The following is a 14,128-nucleotide window of genomic DNA, read 5'->3' as shown; positions in this document are numbered from 1 at the left end:
TGGGCCACTGATATTTAAGTAGCAATCGGATAGAAAAACAAATCAAGTCTGAAGTTACACTGATTTATGAGTCTGATTTTGAAATTTGCCTTCTACTGTCCAGGGAGCTAAAGAATGAAACCATGAAATTCAATATCTAGGTACTTGCCAATTAAAAGTTGTCTCTTTAATCCACATACTGCTGGTGTTGCCCATGCAGAGCATATGCAATGTCTATAGCAGTCCTTTGAAAATTTTGTTAAAATGCACATTCTGAATCAGAAGACCTGGGGAGGGACTAGGGCATCTTAATTTCTAACAAACTCCCAGGTGGTGCTAATGGTGTTGCATTCAGGATCATTCTTTGAGTAGTGAAGGTCTAGGGAATGTTTCAACAGATTAGTAAGAGAGTTAGAATTTCTCCATCTTTTCTATCTTAGAACAAATTAGGACCACTTTTCTCCCCAGAGAATAGCAAAAATTAGAAACACTCAAATTAAACAAACAGATACCACTGACCAGCCCCAGAAAGTTTTTGTGCTCCTTATAATGCTCTCATGCTATTCTCCAAATCCCAGTTTAATACTTGTTTTCTCTTCATCTTGTGGGGTTAAATACAAGCAACTCACAGAGCTAAAGAGCCACTTAATGAGCAGATATTGAACATTGTATGATTCTGGGGTTTCTCAGCCTCGGCATAATTGACATTTTGGACTGGATAATTCTTTGTTTTAGAGGGTCATTTTGTAGAGTGTTTAAGCACATCCTTGGCCTCTACTCACTAGATGGCAGTAAGATTCCTGCTGCCCGCTCCCCACTTGCCAAGCCAGAATCTGGTTCCTGACAATCAAAAATGTCTCCAGATACTGACAACTGTTTGCAGGGGAAAAAGAATTGTCCCTAGTTGATAACTATTGCTCTCCACTGTGCATGGCTTAGGGAACAAACAGAAGAAACTTTGGAGTATAGCAAGGAAGAAAGCAACACTTTTTAATTTGCTGATTCTCAACACTAACAGAGTCAAGGACAAGGCATTGAGATCTCTGCTTCGGCCATAGCAGAACATGGGCAACTGCACTTTAGTATCTTTGCTGCCACCTTTCAGACTTTGTATGGGTGCATCTCATTGGTGGAATCCAAATCACTTTCCAAAACCTAGTTGCAAAGGTGGTCAGAAAATGTGGTAGTTTTTCACTTCTGCTGTGAAGGAAGGCTCACTAGAAGAGTCCGGAATGAACGTAGTATGTGCCAGTCCACAGGTTCATTCCTCTCCCATGCCTTAGACTTCCAACCAGTGACTGGATTCTGGAGAAATTAAACTTGGCTAAGCAAAAAGGCTCATTAAAGCTTTTTATAAACAGTGAAACAATTTTCCTGAAACGCTTTAACACAATTATTTTCTTATTTCTTTAAAAATAATTGTAGTTCTATAAGATTAGAATCAGTAGAGAAATATACAAGGCCTAAACAAGACATCTTTTACCAGGCCCATTTTATAGCTGATTGTTTATGAAATGGGCATACCTTCCATCAATAGAAGGACCTTCCAACCTGGGATCTCATGAAAGATTAACAATTGTTGCTAATGCTTATAGAATGCTTCCTATGTACAGGAACTATTTTACTATATTAACTCATTTAAATCTCACAACAATTCCTAAATAATGGCTTTTACAGATGAAAAAATTGTAACCCTAAGACCTTAAGTGTCCTTCTCAAGGACACCCAACTAGGAAATAGCAGGTCTGGGACTCTGACTCATGGAAATCTGTTTGTAAAGTCTGTTTTTAATAACTACACTATGACTAGGATTCAATTAGACACCATCTTGTTATTTTAAAAGGTTTTGTGGTTCTAACAGAGAATACAGAAAAAAATGCAAGAGTCTGTCAAGTTCAAGGTCTTTAGAGCTTGTGAAAAGACATTTAAATGTTGTACGAAGAAGGGAAAATCCATCTAGGTAATATAGCAGCATAAATGGGGGTAGTAAATTTTCATTGAGAAGAATTTGATTAGATGTAACTTGAACCTAAGAGACATAGGCTCTCTGTGATGCCAACTCTTTCACTATGAAGTCTCAGTTATAATCTGTGAATATGGCTGAAGGTGGTTTGTTCATGTAATTGACTAGAATTTAGTCAGCTTTTTGCCTAATATCTCTAATTGTTAAAAACTTGTAGCTATTAAGAAGGTATTTGCTAAATTTTGGAGAATGATATAATTAAATTGTAGTTGGTTAGTATCTTTTAACTTCAAAAAGATTTAGATTAAGCTTAAGACTGTTAAGATAATTAAAACTATTATTTTAATATTTTTGTAATGAAGATCTGAATATTTTTATAAGATTTGGTCTCAGAGTAGCTGTCAGTGTGTCAATAAATTAAAAATGTGTAATCGAGTAATTGATTTAGACATAATTTCTAGGTTGAAATGTTCTAAAGTTGTAAATAATATTAAATCATTTAAGAGAACCAAAAGTTTTTATTTATAAGTTTAATTTATTAAATATGTAGTCTAATATTTATTTAGGAAAAAGTTGTTCAATAAGACAACTGTATTATTTAAAAGGAAATCAGTTGTCTTAAATTTGCAAATGCCATTATACATATTTGAAATTTTAGAATTAAGTTTTTAAGTAGGACCAAACATGAACCAAAGGCCAAATAAAAGTGATTGTTAAAACTTTTTTAGATTTACATATAGAATAAGATGTATAGATTGAACTGAAAAGTTTAAGGAAGAACTAAATGTTTGGAATTTGTAACTTTAATAAATTGAATATCAATTTTTTAAATACCAAAATAAATCTCTAATTAATCCTTTCTATCTTAGACACTCTTCTTGAAGACATTGTACCTCCTTCCCTACCCCTGCCACATGCAAAGCCACAAATACAGCCAATCATTGAAGAAATAACAAAAAGCTTCTTGGTGTAACCAACAGGAAGACAGATGAATTTAGGAAAGAACAGAGACAACCCATAGCCTTTCTCAAAACTAGCAATCTAAGTTTTTCAACATGAAATTTAAAAAATCAAATGAAATATTTTGATCAATAATGTATTTCAACATTTTTGCATTTTATACTCTGTTCTCTTCTTTTAGAAACATTTTGATGAGTTTCACCATTCAAAGATCAAACAGTGAAGCAACTCTTACTAGCAATTATGAAGTCTATGTATTTCACAATATATCCTTTAGTACTGGCTGTAAATGCTTCTCAGAACATTTGCTAATTTACTTATTCAAAGTAAGTAGGAAGGAAGACCTTCAGCTTTGAAAACTTCAATCTGGAGGACATAGCTTAATCAATATACTGCTTATGAAAAATTCAGAATAAGATTTTATCCATTTGGTTAAGAATGTAATTGTTGCTTTATTATAATTGATTCATATCTATTTTTATAGATTCTGGAAACTTTGAACTATAGAACTGGTTTTTGTTAATAAAATAAACAAATATATTTAATGGAAAAACTAAACTATAATAAAAATATTCATATATGAGTGTTCTTCAGTTATAAATTAATGTAATTACAGAATTATATATATATAAACATGTACCTATTTCCTCACTGAAACTATGTGAAACTATGAAAATGAATGTCTTCCCTTACATGTGCATTTTGGTTTCTTTTCTAGAATCAGGGCTGGCTCTTGGTCTAGCCTTTATAAGGGGTGGACAAGGATGGTGAATCAGAGAAATGATGCTGCTTCATGTCTTTTGCCCATTTGGGCTTCAGATTCCTTACCTTTAAAGGCAAGAAATTAAAGATGACCTCGGAAGGATTTCCTGGCACTCATGAAATATCGTTCTGGGATTTAAAACCTGTTTTACTATTCAGAAACAGTCCCTTTTGGTGGTAAAAGCAGTGGAAAAATTGTAATGATTCTATTAATGGTCATGTGAACAGTGCCCACTTAGGGCACTTAGATGGCATAGACTTTTTCTCAGAGGAAAGCTGCTTAACGCTGGATAAGAGGCCAAGCCTTAGTTTTCTATCTGTAAGATAGCATTATTCATATATCTTGTAACTTAGTACTTTATCTGACTCATAGTACAATGCTCAGTACTATGGCACTAAGGAAGAGGCCCTGCTAATCAATAGTAACAAAACCACGACCTTGCTCAGCAAGACTGTAAAGTGATCCAAGGCTCTGGTTAGTAATCTCAAGGCTCTCCTTTTTATAATCTCCCACTTGGTGTTGTCACCCCTTTCTTAATTTCTTTTCAGATTAGATGCCCAATATCTTAGGGTACATTTTTTCTCTTACTTCCCTCCCTTCTCCGTCTCTCTTAAGAGAGACTTTCCTACCTTTAGTCTCTTGCTCTAAGCCATTATTTTGGACTACGGTCCACAAATCATTTGTTACCAAATCATCCAGGGCACTTATGAAATTGAGGTGCCTCAGCCTCAGCTAAGATTTGGACTAGATTCTTGTTTTTAAAAATCTCTTGAATGAATTATTAGTGTCCCAAACTTTGAGATTCAATGCTATAGGAATTAATGACTCTATTTTAAATTTTAAAAAATATTTAAGAAAGATACATGGTTTGGGGCCAAAAAAGTGGTTTACATTCTGTATTTCAAGCATTAGAAAAAACGTAGGAGAGGCAGAGAGTTTTTGAAGGACTTGTTGGAACTCAGGAAATTATACTCAAGTCCTTATTTATCATCAGTGTCTGCTTGCAGAACTGGCCTCACTAGGCCTAGTGATTTCTGGCACCCTCATCCTGCAAGCCATTTCTGAGGTTAGAGTGACTTCTTAAGAAATGAGTTATTCAGAACAAATTTTTCAGAAGCCAGAATTCAAAATCTCCAAACCAGGATGTACTGTGGAGTAATTACCAAGCGAAACCCTAACTTTTAATTTGAATATGCTGACTTTAAAATTTTGGAAAATAAAAAGGTGTTTTATTTTGTATGTATGTGTGTGTGTGTGTGTGTCGTGTTTTTGTATATGCGTGTGTGTGCCTTTGTGTGTGTGTTGTGTGTGTGTGTGTGTGTCTGTGTGTGTGTGGTGTGTTTGTATATACAAATATGTATGACTATGTGTATATGATTTGTATGTATGTGACTGTGTGTGCACATGCGCGTGCGCGCGTGTGTGTGTTACATGTTTGACCTCTGCTGAAACAGTAGTTCAGGTGATGGAAGCGTTCTGTTCAACCACAAAACAGATTGTTTTCCTCCAAATCCCTTGGCCATTGTGGGAGTTCCAAGCCAGGATCACTATCTCCACCATGGAGTATGAGTTCATTCGGAGTAAATACTGTAAGGCTGACATAGTCCTGAATCAAACTTTAATTTGGGTTTCTATTTATCATAAGTTCTTAAGAAAAATATTTGAGATCATATTATATGCTCAAAACACTTTAGTTGGAGTGAGTTGTAGGAGAGAAGAGGTAATTTTAGTGTTAAATCAGTGAAAATACAATATTATGTCATTTTTTTCTAGATGTTTTTAGGAAGCAGCTCACACTACATCAGTAGCAATTTTTTTCTCAGGCCAAAGGCCACTTGTTCTTTTTTCCTTTGGCTTTTCTTTCTGAACCATTGCTCATCATCCCAGATGTTGCTAATCCAGCACATACTTGCCATCCTCATGATCCCATGCATTTAGACAGGGACCTGCCAGGTGGAGCACACTATACCTTCTAAGGCTAAGAATAAGGAGCCTGGGGACAGCAGAGGGAGCTTTCTAACCAGACAGAGCTGCTTTCAAATTTACAACATAGATTCATATTTTCTCTCCTTTTAAAACTTTAGAAGGAATTTTCAGGCAGCTTAACTGAACTTGAAATTCCAGCCTAGCTTTGTGCATCAAATGGCATGTGTTATTCCATATCTGAGGCATATATGTGATGTTTCTTATGAGCACTTTCCATGTGGTAATTTTCCACTAAGGGGAACACCTATGACATTCCTGTGCATTTGACTTCAGGTTAACTTTCTGAATCCTGTCCTGCCCTTATCATAAAGCCATGGAGCGATATTGGATTCTCAGTGCTTTCTTGTTCTTTGTTCTCTCATTTATAAAATGAGGCTGCTACAACCATGTGGTAGAATAAGCAATGACCTCAGCAATACAATACAACTCAGTGCTAAAACCAAAACTAGGATATAAGAATCCCAGCATCTCAAAGCTGAAAAGAATCTGGAGGAGGGCCTACCTGATCCAAGACTCCATTTGAGGAGGCAGAACAGCTTCCAGGATGGGAGGGCTATTATTACTTGGCCACAGTCCCAGGACTTGGGATTGCAGCCTTTTGTTGTCCTATATATTGGGTTTCTGCAGCCTTGTCTGTATGACTGAGGAGCCACAGTTTTTGACTCCAGGGAAAAGAAAAATGAGCTCTCTGATACAGCTTGGGCATGAACCTTGTGTCATGAAACAGTAGCATTCTAAATAGAAGAAGCTATGGCCAAACTGACTCTTTTTCTACTCCATCTGCAGAATTCACTTGTTTGATACACTCATTCATTTGACAAACAATTTCTGAATTCTTCCTGAGTATCAGTCACTGTGCTACATAGTAGGGCTGTAGCCAAAAGATACGCATTGCCTTTGTACAGCTTGCAAAAAATGTTGGGTTGAATGCAACCAATTTGACCTTCTCATATATATTCACCTTATTCTCTTTCCATTGGTGTAGTGTTCTGAAACTCCATACTGCACTTCAGTGTCTACAGAGTTACTGTTTTATTTATTTTCAGTGGTACCATTGCATGTAATTCACCAAATATTCCCAGCTCTCTCCACCTTGCAAACCCATGGGAAGTTTGTGTGTCCTGGCCCCTTAAGGTTGAGTGGGGCCAAGTAACTAGTTCAGGCCAGTGACCTGTGAATATGATGTATTTTGCTTCTAGATCAAAGCATTTCTAATGACTTCTAGACCCTCCAAACAAGAGTTCTGGAGGAGGGATGGCAGTTGTTCTTCACACTGGTGCCCTAAATGACTATCCTGGGCAGAGCATCCTGCTAACATATAAGGGCCATATATCCTGAATGAGAAATAGAACACTGGGCTGTTTTTTTACCAAGAGCCTAATTCAACTGATTATCCTCCTACAGAGCATAGAAGTTTGGTTCCTGATTTCTATGGGGGATCACCAGGATAAATTGATTTATCTGTTGATTAATTAAAAATAGGGAATGAGACCCTCTTGTGTGTCAGATACCATTCTGGGCATGCGGCATGAACACAGAGTCAATAATCTGGCACCTCGCTGATCTTACCTTCCAGTGGAGAAAAAGAGGTATGAATACAATAACCTCCAAATAAGAATAGAAACACAAAACTAAGTGGGCTTTGCAGTTAATGAGACTATTCCCAATAAATCCTGGCATTTCAGAGTATTGTATAGGAGACATGTAGTGACACCAGAAACCTCAAACTGTCATTCAATTGGATAGTGCTCAAAGGAAACCTCACAAAACTCTAGAAGGCTCAGAGTGTATGAACTTTTTGGGCCTACTGATAAATGCTACAAAGTGGCTGTTCAGATAAGAAAAATCTTATGGTCACCTCAAATCAGTTACATAAATCCTGAGACTGAGGAAATTCTCTCTATTCATCTGCTTCCTTCAATTCCTGCTCTCACTCAAAATCTAGCCTATTCTTTTACTACATGGGCGGTGTCAAGAGTTAACAGGGAATAAAGAGAAAGATCATTTCAGAGGAAGTAGGGGGTCCATCTGTGAAAGGCAGGATTGTCCCTTCCCTCCTTTCCTCTGGTACAAATGGGAGAACGAAGTTCACGAGAATGACAACAATTTAGAATCATATTCAGGCAGAATCCTAACCTTCCGCTTTCTAATTTATATGATATTGGGCAAGTCATTTATTCTATATGAATCACAATTTATTCCTTTAAAAGCTACCTTATAGTATCACTGTGGAGATGAGAGGCAATATATGAGTGCCTGACCACACACAAAGCACTCACCGGTAACCATTATTTTATGGACATAAATGTGTCAGAATCTATTGTCTCCTTTATGACTTACAATACTCCTTAAAAGGAGGGTAGAGAGGAGCTCCAGTTGTGATTCCCAAAATAAGAGAGATGCACAAAGTCTACAAAATATTACCTTTTTGTTATTAGATCATTATGGTTATTTCTTAAGATATCTGTTTTCTACTGAACATCAACTTTTATATTTCAAATAAGAAACATCTGTAAAGATAAATGTTTGAATATAGACTGAGAGAAAACATAGATACCTGAATCATGGGGTTGTATTTGAAACTCTGGGTTATATGTAAAACTCATAAATTAAGAAATTCTTCTAATGGTGCTTATTAGTTGGTACCTTAGTAAGCTAAACATCTACTACAAGTATTTAGACCTATTGCACCTATGGTCATGGACTCCTAAAGACTGATGTAAGCTTGGAAGTTGTGCACTTATGATTGCTTATCTGTGCTGAATTCTGCTAGACCTGTGGGCTGCCATAACTCAAGAACTCAGATTGATTCTTAAATTTATTCTCTAAGAGAGATACCCTGGAATCCAAATTCCTAAGCAAGCATTCATCTGATTAGAATTCATAATAGTTTATGCATGAAAACAGCTCTGACCATTTGCTTTTTCTTTTTGGGGTGTTGGTTAAGGAATTATAGCAACTTGGGTACATGATACTGTGGAAGACCTATTGCTTTCTAGAAAATGATTTCTTCTTTTATGTATACCTCAAGACTATAGGTAGGTATTGGCATTTGGTATTTTAGATGATGAATAATAAAAGATACTAAATCAAGTCAGTGTTCTTTGTCATGACTTAAATGGTGTTGGACATTATTGCTGCAATGCCCTTAAAATAGCTAAGTAAAAAAATGAAAAACTCTCTTTCTGTTCAACCACAGCTGGTTAACTTCTTTATATAAAATTTTAGGTTCTTTTTTTTTATTAGACTACAAAACTATTTCAAGCAAATAAAAACCAAATGTACACCAAAAAAGCCCATGTATATTTTCAAACTGTTATACCTCGATGGTCCATGCCTTTGGGCTCTGGAGCAAAGAGCAGCCAAATCTTCCTTTTCATTTGTGCCTTTAGCAGGAAATAAAATACATACCTATTAGGAACATGTTTGTATTATTGTATTAAATATATGATATATTAAAATAGTCCTAAATATTTTGAGCAGCGCCATTAAAAAAATATTTGGTTAAAAACTACCAAAGTAATAAATGCATGATCACTAAGTTTCCAAATACTTACCATGGAAGAGAATATTTCTTTGTAACTAAAGCTTAATCTTATTTTCAATAGCCCTAATATTTGAATATCTCTGATTTCTTGAAGTCTGATGAGCAAAGACCTATGAATCTCTTAATCACCAATATTAATGGAATATAATACTCTAAAATTAAAATTTAACCTTTAAATAAATAGAAAGTACTTTCATACCACAAAATCTGTAGGGATAAGAAATGGATGACTATGACCAAAATGGCAAATAATCAAGGAAAAGAATCAGATCCTACAAACAAATTCACATACTAACACCCACACTCACCTGAACATATCCTCATGCACAAATACCATGTAAGTAAGGCTATGTTTAATTCATGACAAATATTGGATAGTTTACATTTTTTATTTCTAAAATTGAGAAAAATAATATTCAATGGATAGTTTGAAGAGAGTATCTTTAGTTTCTTTGAATATTACTCCTTGAGCCTTATGCTACCCCATCCCATTCTCTTTTACAAGACTGGATTCACTTAATGTTATCTTCTTGGCAAGCTAGGCCACAGTAGCACACTCAGTGTAGTCAATAAACAAGTAATTAAATGCCCTATTATGAGAGAAGCAGGCCTGGCCATAATCCAACAGGAGTCTTCCTTGTTTTCTGTATTTATTAAACTTCACATTACCTTTTGTCACATTAGTCTTAATAAAGGCTAAAAGAAGTGCCAAAGAATAGATTTGTTGAATACTTGATGCCTGTATTTTTGCAGTTAAGGCAACAGGTCTGATTGAGAAGAACACTGTATCCAACAGGAACCAAGGCTAAAAGTAACATTCAGTGGGAGATTTAAAGTGCATAAATGTGACCTTTGAACCATGGAAAATCAAATAGTCAGTAGTTGAACAAAATCATATATAGAGCCTCCAAGCTCAACCAAATGAGTTGTAAAGAAGTGGTTGTTCTGCTGAGATGAAGTGATCCAAAAGTTATCCATTTTTGGTGAATTTAATAGTACTTAACCAGCACACATGATACATCATCTTGAGGGCAACATTCTTCTTTCCTAAGATAAGGAAATCATCGCAGCACAATTGTTGTAATGGGATGCAAAGAGGATGACAATCTGTCATAGCCCTTGAGATGCAGCATCTCAATACGTTCAGGATCTTGGAGACACTCACACCATAAGCTCATACACTCTGTTTATCAGCTCACCCAGAGATAATACAATTCAAGAGAAGTTATTCATGCCACCCCCAAGTTCGTAAACCAGAAAAACAATGTTTTCCTAGTGGAGCTCACCTCCCCTTCTTGGAGTGAATGTTTCTGGGGAACCAATTTGCTTTCAGGGATTGCTTATTAAGCCCTGGCTTAGAACAAACATTTTGAGGAATCTGTCATAGAGCCTTGTGAACTGCTCCTGCTCTATCATAGTGTGCAGCTTTCTAGAGAACAAACTATGAGGTCCCAGTACAAATTGTCTCACTTGGCTTGAACTGTAAAACCACTGACACAACTTTACCTGTCTTATAATACTGTCCACAAAATAAGGCCTCACAATCCTGTTTGTCTGCTCTGCATTTGCTTTTTTAGTTCAGTTTACTTTCAAGGCATGTTAAAATTTCATTGACAGGAGTCAAGGGAATGTGAAGAAAGGAAGTAAGCCAAGTTTTGCCCTTTGTTTCTCTCTCTGATCTGGCAAAGGATTTAATCATTGATAAGGTAGGGACAAGGGAAAAGGTATTTTAAGGCCTTCCTGAATTTATCCATTTATTGACAAAGATGAGCCATAACATAATGTCATTAACATGCATAATAATTGTATGTTTCAGACAAAGCTCTGAATTTGTTTAATTCTAAAAATTAATTAAGTTAAAACACATACTTTGTTTAATAAAACTATACAAAGGAGTTTTAAATGAAAAGAAACTGCCATCTTCCCAATCTTTTTCCCTCTGATGGCCTGTTCTTCAGAGGTATCCACTTCTGATCCTTACTTTGAGACTGCTCATATTTCTAACTAATATGATTTTATATAGATAATTATACTGATAATGTGAGTTCATACTAATATTTTTTAGCTTATTGACTTCTGACATTGTATAGTGCTTTCCAGTTATCTGTGGGATAGATGAGCTTTTAGTCTTTCACCTCTTATCCCCTGATGTATTTTTGTTTGTTTCTCTTTTAGTATATATTTTTATTTATTTTATTTAATTAAACTTTTAATTTTGAGATAATTATAGATTTACATTCATTATAAGAAATAATTCAGAGAGACCCATGTATACTTTACTCAGTTTCCCCTAATGATATATATCTTGCAAATGTGTAGAACAATATCATAGCCAGAATAATGGCTTTATATGGTCAAAAGACAGAACAGTTCCATCACCACGAGAACTCCTCATGTTGATGTTTTATAGCCACATCACTTCCTTCTTATCCTCACTCTGTCATGTATATAATTTTGTCATTTCAAAATGTTATATAAATGAAATTTTATAAACTTTTGGCATTAGCTTTTTTCATTCAGTGTAATTCTATGAAGATTCACCCAAGTTTTTTGCATGTATCAATAATTTTTTTAATTATCGAATAGTTTTGTGAGTTATAGATTTACCACAGTGTGTTTAGTATTCACCCATTGAAGAACGTCTAGGTAGTTTTAAGTTTTTGACAATTATGAATAGTGCTGCTATAAAAATTGATGTACAGGTTTTTGTGTAAACATAATTTTCATTTCTATGGGATAAATGCCCAGGAGAACAATTGCTGGCATGTACAGCAGTTACATGTTTAAATTTTTAACTGCCAACTGTTTTCCAGAGTGACTGTACTATTTTACAGTCTCACCTGCAATATATGAGTGTTCCAGTTTCTTTACATCTTCGCCAGCATTTGTGGTATCACTATGTTTTATTTGAGCCACTTTGAAAAGTGTGTTTTGATATTTCATTGAGGTTTTAATTTAATTATCTTAATTGCTAAAGATGTAAAACATCTTTTCATGTGCTTTTTTGCAATCTGTTTTTTTTTTTTTTTGGCGAAATATCTTAAAATCTTTTGCAGATGTTGAAGAAGATGGTTTTAATTTTTACTGCTGAGTTTTGAGAGTTCATGATATATTCTAGTCCTTTGTTAGATATATTGTTTGCAAACATCTTCCGCTGTGTAGTTTGGCCTTTTGTCTTTAAAAAGGTCTTTTTATAGAACTAAAGATTTAATTTTGATGAAGTCCAGTTAATCAATTTTCCCTTTTGTGAATCATGTTTCTGGTGTCAAGTCTAGAAACTTTTCATCTATATCTATATCCTGAAGACTTTCTCCTATATTTTTTCCCTAAAAGTTTTATAGTTTTACATTTTAGTCTTTTACATTTATATCTTTTTTGAGTTAATATTTGTATAACATGTGAGAGTTAGAACAAGGTTTCTTTTTTTTTTAAAATTAAGTTTATTGGGATAATATTGAATAATACAATTATATAATTTCAGGTGTACATTATAATTTGATATCTATATATTCTATTGTGTGTTTACCACCCAAAGTCCAGTTTCCTTCGGCTACTATATATTTGATTCCCTTTACCCACTTTACCATCCTCCTATCCCCCTATACCCCCTTTCCCCATCTACCTCCCTCCTCCTATCCCACTCCACTAGTAACCACTAGTCTATAGTCCTCTGATAACCACTAGTCTGTAGTCCATGTCCGTGTGTCTCTGTTTGTTTGTCCTGCTCATTTGTTGCTTTTAGATTTACGTCCCACATATAAATGATATCATGTCATTTTCAACTTTTTCTGTCTGGCTTATTTCGCTAAGCATGATTATCTCGAGGTCCATCCATGTTGTCGCAAATGGCAGTATTTCATCTCTTTTTATGGCTAAGTAACATTCCATTGTATATATGTACCACAGCTTCTTTAGCCAATCATCTATTGTAGGACACTTCGGTTGCTTCCATGTTCTGGCCACTGTGAATAGTGCTGCTAGGAACATCTTTGTGCAAATATCTTTTCAAATATGAGTTTTCAAGTCTTTGGGGTAAATACCCAGTAGAGGGATTGCTGGATCATCTGGTAGATCAATTCTTAGTTTTTTGAGGAATCTCCATACCACCTTCCATAGTGGCTGTACCAGTTTGCAGTCCCACCAGCAGTGTATGAGGGTTCCAATTTCTCCACATCCTCTGCAACATTTGTTATTACTTGTCCTGTTCATAATAGCTATTCTAAGAGGTATGAGATAGTATCTCATTGTGGTTTTGATTTGCATTTCCCTAATAGCTAGCAATGTTGAGCATCTATTCATATATTTGTTGGCCATTTGTATGTCCTCTAGGGAGAAGTGTCTGTTCAGGTCCTCTGCCAATTTTTTGATTGGATCATTTCTTTTTTTGTTGTTATTGAGTTGTATGAGTTCTTTGTATATTTTGGATATTAAGCCCTTATCGGAGGCGTTGCTTGCAAATATATTTTCTTATTTGGATGGTTGTCTCTTTACCTTGTTGATGATTTCTTTAGCTGAGCAGAAGCTTTTTAGTTTGATGTAGTCCCATTCATTTATTTTAACTTTTACTTCCCTTGCCTGTAAGTTCAAATTCATAGAGTCCAAGGTCCTTGAGTTTAGTTCCTATGTTTTCTATGCATTTTATTGTTTCAGGTCCTGTATTTAGGTCCTTAATCCATTTTAAGTTAATTTTTGTGTGTGGTGATAGACAACAGTCTAGTTTCATTCTTTTACAGGTGGCTTTCCAGTTTTCTCAGAATCATTTATTGAAGAGGTTTTACTTTCTCCATTGTATGTTTTTGGCTTCTTTGTTGGAAATTATTTGCTCATATAAATATGGGTTTACTTCTGGACTCCTGATTCTGTTTCACTGGTCCATGTGTCTGCTTTGCTGCCAATATCATGACGTTTTGATTACTGTCGCTTTGTAATA

The sequence above is a fragment of the Pteropus vampyrus genome, unplaced genomic scaffold (assembly GCF_000151845.1).
Source record: "Pteropus vampyrus isolate Shadow unplaced genomic scaffold, Pvam_2.0 Scaffold302, whole genome shotgun sequence".
In the NCBI taxonomy this organism is placed as follows: Eukaryota; Metazoa; Chordata; class Mammalia; order Chiroptera; family Pteropodidae; genus Pteropus; species Pteropus vampyrus.
The sequence above is the reverse complement of the archived record's forward strand: the minus strand, read 5'-3'. Positions refer to the sequence as shown.